Source organism: Phytophthora sojae, assembly GCF_000149755.1.
Source record: "Phytophthora sojae unplaced genomic scaffold PHYSOscaffold_5, whole genome shotgun sequence".
Taxonomy (NCBI): Eukaryota; Oomycota; class Peronosporomycetes; order Peronosporales; family Peronosporaceae; genus Phytophthora; species Phytophthora sojae.
In genome coordinates, this window is record NW_009258119.1 from 2,436,255 (window position 1) to 2,443,918 (window position 7,664).

Sequence of the window (7,664 nt, forward strand, 5' to 3'; positions counted from 1 at the left end):
ACACAGAACGTTAAGTGGAACACCAAAGCTTCGCCAACGTATACTATGATAATGGTGCTTCTGGTCTGCTTTACCCTCGACAGTAAATTTTGGACTGAGCACTGTAAAGCTTCTACAGGCTCAACTGCTTTTACGGCCCGATCATGTCTTGCCTGCCGGGTTGGGGTACCAGGAAGAGTGTAACGGGGTTACACGGAGGTTACCCTTTTGGTTACCCTTTTGGTGTGCGATACACCAAGGGTTACTCCCTGGGCCACTGGCCAGTCATTGAGAATGAACTAGAGTTAGTTATGTCGATAGTAAGTGCAGGTATTTGCACCGTAGACGGCGGAGCCGCAGATAAGAGAATGAATACAGTTTGCCTTTTGCAAGAAGTCTCTGACTTGTTTTCGTGGGTCCTTGGATAGGACCCTGTTGGACTCTTTGAGTCGTAAATTCTTCCTCTACGCAAGGAGCTACGGCAGCCCCGCTGCACTTGGTAGCACTCGTAGTCACTCCCTCACCTGAGTCTGTTAGACTGTACCTCTGTGAGGATGGAGCAAGCTGCGTTCGCGAATTTGGCCCCCGGCCAGCAGGAGGCGCTTAAAAAGCTTATGTCTCTGTTGGGCCCGGAGGGCGTGGCGCACCTTGCCTCGCAAGGCCCGGACGCGATCAACGCGCGTCTCGAGGCGTTCTCAAGTTACGAGAATGCTCTGTTGGAGCACATCCAGCAGAGGATGAGCGCGACGGCGCCTGCAGCGGCGTCGGCCGCGTCGCAAGCCGGATCGACTCGACCCAAGCCACTGATGCTGAGTGTGAAGTCGTTCGAGGGTCTGGAGGGGGAGAATCTCCTGCTCTGGATCCGCGAGATCGAAATGGCCATGGGCTCTGCCCTGCTTCAATCGGAGCACCAGCGCGTCGCGCTTGCCATCTCTAAGCTCAGCGGAAGAGCTCGTGAGTGGGCGCTTACCAGCGGGTCGTCGGTAGACCGAGCCTTCCCGACATGGGATGAGCTGAAGTGACAGCTCTCACGAGTGTTCTCGCCGCCGAACCACGCATACCGCGTGCGGTCCAAGTTCCTGGCTTGCCGTCAGGGGAAAAAGGACTTGGTGGACTACGTCCAGGAGCTACGCACGCTCATCGCCGGCATGTTCGCTGAACCGCTGCCTGAGTCTGTCACCGTCACGGTGTTTATGGATGGTCTCAGGACCGGAGTGGCTCGCACGGAAGTGTTCCGAAGTCGTCCTACCTCGTTCGAGGAAGCTGTGGCCGTGGCGTTGAACGCCGAGCACAATATCAAGTCCGCTCGCGTCGACTGGAGCGCGCCACAGGCGAGTACGTCGAGCGGTCCTGAACCTATGGACCTCAGCTACGCTGAAAGTGACGAAGTCGAGCTTCGGGCCGCTGAGCAGCGCCGCGGTATCCGCCGTTGCTACACCTGCGGCAGCACCGAGCACTTGCGGCCGGGTTGCCCGCTGCGCAAACAGCAATCTGGTTGTTCGAGCGGCCCCGCTTTGAGCCACAAGGCTGGTTCGTCGCGGGGAAACGGCGACTCCCAGTAGGCGCGGGGCGGCCTACTGGGGAAGAACTAGGTTCTGTAGTGCCTCAGGGAGGAGGAGGACAACGGAGTCTAGTCCCGAAGAGAGACGTACTCTCAAACACGGAACGTAAATGCAAGCCGGGCTTGCTGGTCGTCATTGCGACTGTGAAGGGCTTCGAGAAGCCGTGGACGATCTTGATTGATTCGGGGGCGTCTGGCAATTACGCCAGGCGTTCCTCCATGGAGGGCAGCGAGTTATATGCTGTGGCGCTTCGCGCGCGTTCTCGTGACATAGTCACTGTCCGTTTGGCGACGGGCACTCGTGTCACGGTGCCCAAGGTCCCCATATACTTGGGCGTCAAGTTCCTTGACTTTGACAGCACGGAACGCTGTTTGGTCTTGGACCTGGATTCAAGGTATGACCTCATCCTTGGCATGGCGTGGCTGGAACGCCATGAGCCTTGGATCGACTGGAGGTCGAAAACATTAGGTGCTACGCACTTCTCTCCTGGTGGGGCTTTGGCGAGTCATGAACCCACCTCTGCCAGGACACAGAAGCGCTTTTGGCGCGAGCACTGGACCGAGTCGGTCGCTGTGCTGTACATCGGCGTGTCCGAGTTGGTCGACAACGCCGTTGTTGGAGAAGCACTTCCCGGAGTGGGCGCAATTTCGTATACGTCGGCCGGTCCCGAGCACCGCTCGTCGGACGTTTGTGGGGCGGCACGTACTCCGCTGGTTCAGGGGCGTTTAACGCCTGGCGACGGTCTCGGAGTTCGGCTCCCCTCGTGCGCGTGGGATGGCACGTACTCCATCGACTTTGGGGCGTTCGACGCTCGGCGACGGTTTGTCGCGGCCCGTTGGGCATGGCCCTGCGGGGGACAAGGCGGAGCGTGTCTCGCCTGGTGCTTTCATGACCAAGGATTGCCGTTTTGGCGATTCCTCGCTGGCGTCCACGATGGACGGAGGCGCGTTGTCGCCTGGATGTGGTGACGACGCTGCCGCCACGTCGCCCTCATTCTCTCGGCCTCGGGCGCGGAGGAGGAGGAGGAAGAGACGCAGAGCGTCTGCGGCGTCGAGCGTGTCGAGCGATGAAGCTCCACGCGAGTGCTGCGAGCAGCTATACACGCTGGTGAATGGGCTGACGGGAGACGTCAATGGTGACATCAGCCTTGAAGCTCTTCCCTCCGTGAGTGCTCTCCTCGAGCTTGAGGAGATGTCTGTCGCCGAGTTTGGCGAGGCCTTAAAGGCGGGCGATCTAGCCGAAGTGGTCATGATACGACCAGAAGAAGAGTTAAACTCGTCGTCACTATTGGACGAAGCGGTCCTGGAGGACACTAAGCAGGCGCTTAATAAACGTAGTGGCTCAGCCATCTTGAAGGATCCGTCAGATCCGTTGTACCCGTTGGTAGTGGAGTTCGGAGACGTTGTCTCGAAGGACCCGCCTATGGGCCTACCTCCTGATCGAGGCGTTCGTCATGAAATTGACTTGGTTCCGGGAACCAAATATTGCGTCACACGCCAGTGGCCACTTCCCAAGGAACAGTGTGACGTCATTGACGCCTTCTTTCGTGCCAAGAACGAGGCAGGACTGGTGCGCGAAAGCAAGTCCCCGCACTCGGCGACGACATTCTGTGTCAGGAAGCCGAACGGCAAGTGGCGCATTGTGCATGCTTTCAACAAGCTTAACGCGGCCACTATCCCGGCACAAACGCCGATACCTCGCAAGGATGTTCTTCAGTACAACATGGTTGGGTGCACGTTGTACAGCGCTCTCGACTTGGTCGATGGCTACTATCAGCTGCTCATGAGAGCGAGTGATATCCCTCTCACTGCGGTGAGTACTCCGAGCGGCATGCTCTGGGAGTGGTTGGTTATGCCCCAAGGGCTGTCAAACGCACCGGCAACGCCTAATCGTCTTGTGATGCAGTTGTTTCGGCCGCATCGCGCATATGCGCAGACGTACTTTGACGACATCTTCGTTCACAGTCGTGCGGAGCACGGGAAGTCGGATATGGAGAACCACATCGACCATTTGAGAGCCGTGCTCGAGTGTATGCGAGCGAACAAGCTCTACGCCAATGCCGACAAGTGCATCTTCGGCGCTGAAGAAATTCCCTTTCTGGGATGCTTCATTGGGAAGCATGGTCTCCGAGCGGACCCTGCCAAGGTCAAGGCCATTGTGGACTGGCCGGTTCCTGCGAACCCGAAAGACTTGCGCAAGTGGCTGGGTCTGGCAAACTATTTGCACAAGTACAGCGAGAATTATGCTGAGTTGGCACAGCCATTGTCTAACCTTCACAAGAAGGATGCTGAATGGTGTTGGGATGCCGAGCAGCAAAGCGCTTTTGAAGCAGTTAAGGAAAACCTGCTTCAGGCACCGATACTGGCACTGCCAGACCCCGATCGGCCGTTCAGCGTCGTGTGTGACGCGTCCGATTTTGCCATTGGCTGTGCACTGCTTCAAGCAGACGCCGATGGGCGTGAGCGGGTCATTGCGTTCGAGTCTCGGCAGCTAAAGGCTGCTGAGAAGAACTATCCTGTCCATGACAAGGAGCTACTCGCGATGAAGTATGCCCTCGTCAAGTTCAGGGTTCATCTGCTCGGTTCCAAGCCGTTTGTGATCTTCACAGACCACGCGTCCTTACGCACTGCGACACAGTCGCCTCACCTCTCGCAGAGGATGGCCCGTTGGCTCTCGTTCTTTGCGGAGTACAACTTCGAGGTGAAGTATAAGCCCGGTCGGCAGAATGCGCTGGCCGACGCGTTGTCACGCAGGCCTGATTACGAGCTCGCTCACGTCACGAGTGTGACTTCGTCGATCACTGACATGATCCGTGTCGCGTATGCACGTGATGAGAGTTGTGTAGCTTTGCTACGGACGCTGGGGAGCGCGGAGATTCGAGACTCGGACATCAAGTTGTCTGCGCGGTTGCGGGCGCGATTGCATCGCTACTCCCTGGATGGAGATCTGCTGTATTACAGCACTGGATCGGATGACACGCCCCGCGTCGTCGTTCCTCACGACGAGGACCTTAAGTATCGTATCCTCTATGAGGCTCATGACGCTCCCTTGAGCGGCCACCTTGGTCGCGAAAAGACCTACAGCTCTGTGAGCCGCCACTACTGGTGGCCCAAGCTGTACATGTGGGTTAAGACGTACGTGAGTACCTGTGAGTCGTGTCAACGGGTGAAACCCTCCCCACATTCGGCGGCGCCGTTGGCAAGTTTGCGTGTCCCGTCCGGGTGTTGGCAGTCCATGAGCCTGGACTTTGTGTTTGGCTTACCGAAGGATTCGGCAGGCAACACGGGAGTTGTGGTCTTTGTTGACCGTCTCAGTAAGATCGTTCATCTGGCGGCGGTGCCGGACACCATTGACGGGTCTGGTACAGCGGAGCTGTTTATCGACCGCGTATTTCGGCAGCATGGGCTGCCTGAGCCTATTGTCTCGGATCAAGATCCTCGTTTCACGGGGAAGTTCTGGACGTCCGTCTTTCAGGTGCTTGGCACTCGTTTGGATATGTCCACGGCGGATCACCCCCAGACCGATGGTCAAACTGAGCGCGCGAACCGCGTCGTCGAAGACGTTCTTCGCAGTGTCTGTGCGGAGACGCCTAAGTGCTGGAGCGCGATGCTCCCTCTCGTTGAGTTCACGTTGAACAATGCGGTGCATGCCTCGACAGGCTTCACTCCGTTCTACGTGAACGGGCTTACTCACCCTCGCGTCCCGTTGACGCCGTCACGTAGTGACTCTGGGCTTGGTAGGGGAGAGTTAGCCGATAGGCTTGCTGATGTCAGCCCTCGTGATGTTCGTAAGGAACTGGACGACTTCTTGTCGATCCGTCTGAATGTCTTAAGGCATGTGCGAGACGCAATGGCTGATAGCCAAGACGTTCAAAAGGAACAAGCTGACGCTAGAGGCCGGGGTAGTATGGAAAACTTTGAGGTCGGAGACGTGGTGTTATTAAACGCGAAAAACCTACCTACACATGCAGTTTCTGCGGTCTTCAAGACTAAGCTGCGTCCTCGCTTCATCGGACCGTTTAAGGTCGTGGCCAAGAAGGGCCTTGCGTACACGCTTAACCTTCCCAAGAAGATGCGCACACACCCAGTGTTTTACGTGGGCTTGCTCAAGCGTTACCGCGATCCGAGCCAGGTGAGCGCGGAGGCGCTGGCGCCGGCACCGTTGGAGGGGCAGCGCCCCGCTGCAGCTGCACCAGCACGTCAACCTGCCCGCGCAGGATCTGGACTTGGTCGTGCAGCGTCTGAACAAAGCGCTCCAACCGACCCATCCGGTCATCCGGTGGATCTTCAAGATCGTGGAGCCGACGCTCAACAGCGCGGAGCGCGTCGTCGTTCTGCGCAAACTGCCTCCCGACCCAGTCGCGGTGGTCGCGCCCACGCCCGGCTTGATATTCCAGCTCGGACAACTGCGCTCGCACAGCCACAGGGTTTAGCGGCGGCTCGCCGACCTCCTGCTCTGCTCGATGAGCACGGAGAGCTTCACTTCCATGTGGAGCGGCTTCTGAAGCGACGTCGTCACCGGGGTCATACCCAATATCTGGTGAAGTGGCGGGGCGAGCCAGTACGAGGTGCCCCTGAGGCAAGATTGCCCGGACGCCGTTGACGCTTTTGATCGGTAGCACCCGAGACGCTCACCGAGCTCGAAGCCAACTCGTCGGTCGCCTCGCGCTTCCCGGCGCTAGAACGAGACGATGACACATCCGAGCGAGTGCTCGAGTGCGAAGCGTGAGCTGGCGCCGCAGGCGTGGACGTAGACGCACGGCGCGGAGTATCTCCAACCGCACGATTGGCGCCTTGGGCGCGTGGTCTTCGACCATGGCGATTTTGTTGGCGGGCCTTCTTCTTCGCCCACATGAAGCGGAGGCGCCGTTCAAGAAGAACATCTTGCTTTCTATAGCTTGCTCGAAGAGCATCAATTGACGGCAACTTACGGGAATTCTCAACCCAGGCCTGGAACTGGCCATCATCTTCATCTTCGGTCTCACCGGGAACGAGGACCATCGGGATGCGCTGCATCTGAGGCACCGACTGGTCGTGCAGTTGACCATCCAGCCGGGCGCAATACTCCGAGGGAGTGGTCTGCTGCGGCGTCAGATAGCGCTGGCGCAGCGCGAGGCGCTCGTCTACATCTGCCGTTGTCGAGGCTCTCGGCCCTACGATGTATGAACCCAGTAGGCCTTTGGCCCAGTCGTTCGCGACCTTCAATGGATCTTCGCTGCTTGTAAAGCCATAGTCTCTCCGAGAGGGGTTCACGATAGGCAACGCCTCCGGTATGTTCGAGCGCGTTGGCGCGGTGCGCTCTTCGAGCTGACGGCGCCGAGCCTGGTCCAGTGGGTTGGAGACTGTGTCTGGATCCGTCGGATCATCCCCGTCCCTCGGAGGCAGAGGTGGCGCATGGCGCAGCGGGTCCGGGTGTAAGTGCGACCCCCGGGTCTCTGACCTTGGCTGATGAACGAGTGCCGCGGGGGCGAGCGCGAACGCGCTGTCCTTGAAGGGCTGTGCCCACTCCGCGGCGATCTGCCATCGCCTTCCGACGGGTTGGCGTTGACCTCGCCCACCTCAGACCCGAAGAGATCGTCGTACGCATTCCGCACACGCCTTGGCGCCTGCTCGCCAGCCGGGCTTGAGCTATGCTCCGACATCTTCGCTGGCGGCAGCTTCGGAGGGTGCGCTGCACGATACTTGGCTATGGAAAGCCTCTGCGGGGTGCTGAGCACGGGCTCCTCCTTTGCGCTCGGCGTCTGGGACGACTCGGCGGCTGGCTCGACGGATGGGCTGTGCCCTGGCTGCGTGGCGCTCGTGCGCGGGCCTTGTGACTGCTGGTCTGTAGACCCGGGGGCTGCGTGCATGCGTTACACGCACAGCCGATCCGACAATGAGGCTCTGTGAGCACAAGTCGAACTCGCGGTGGGTCTGGACCCTAACTGGAAGATCGGAATGGTCCGTGCTTTTGAAGCTGGCGTGTTCACCGTCTTGATGGGGGAGAGTGTAACGGGGTTACACAGAGGTTACCCTTTTGGTTACCCTTTTGGTGTGCGATACACCAAGGGTTACTCCCTGGGCCACTGGCCAGTCATTGAGAATGAACTAGAGTTAGTTATGTGCAGGTATTTGCACCGTAGAC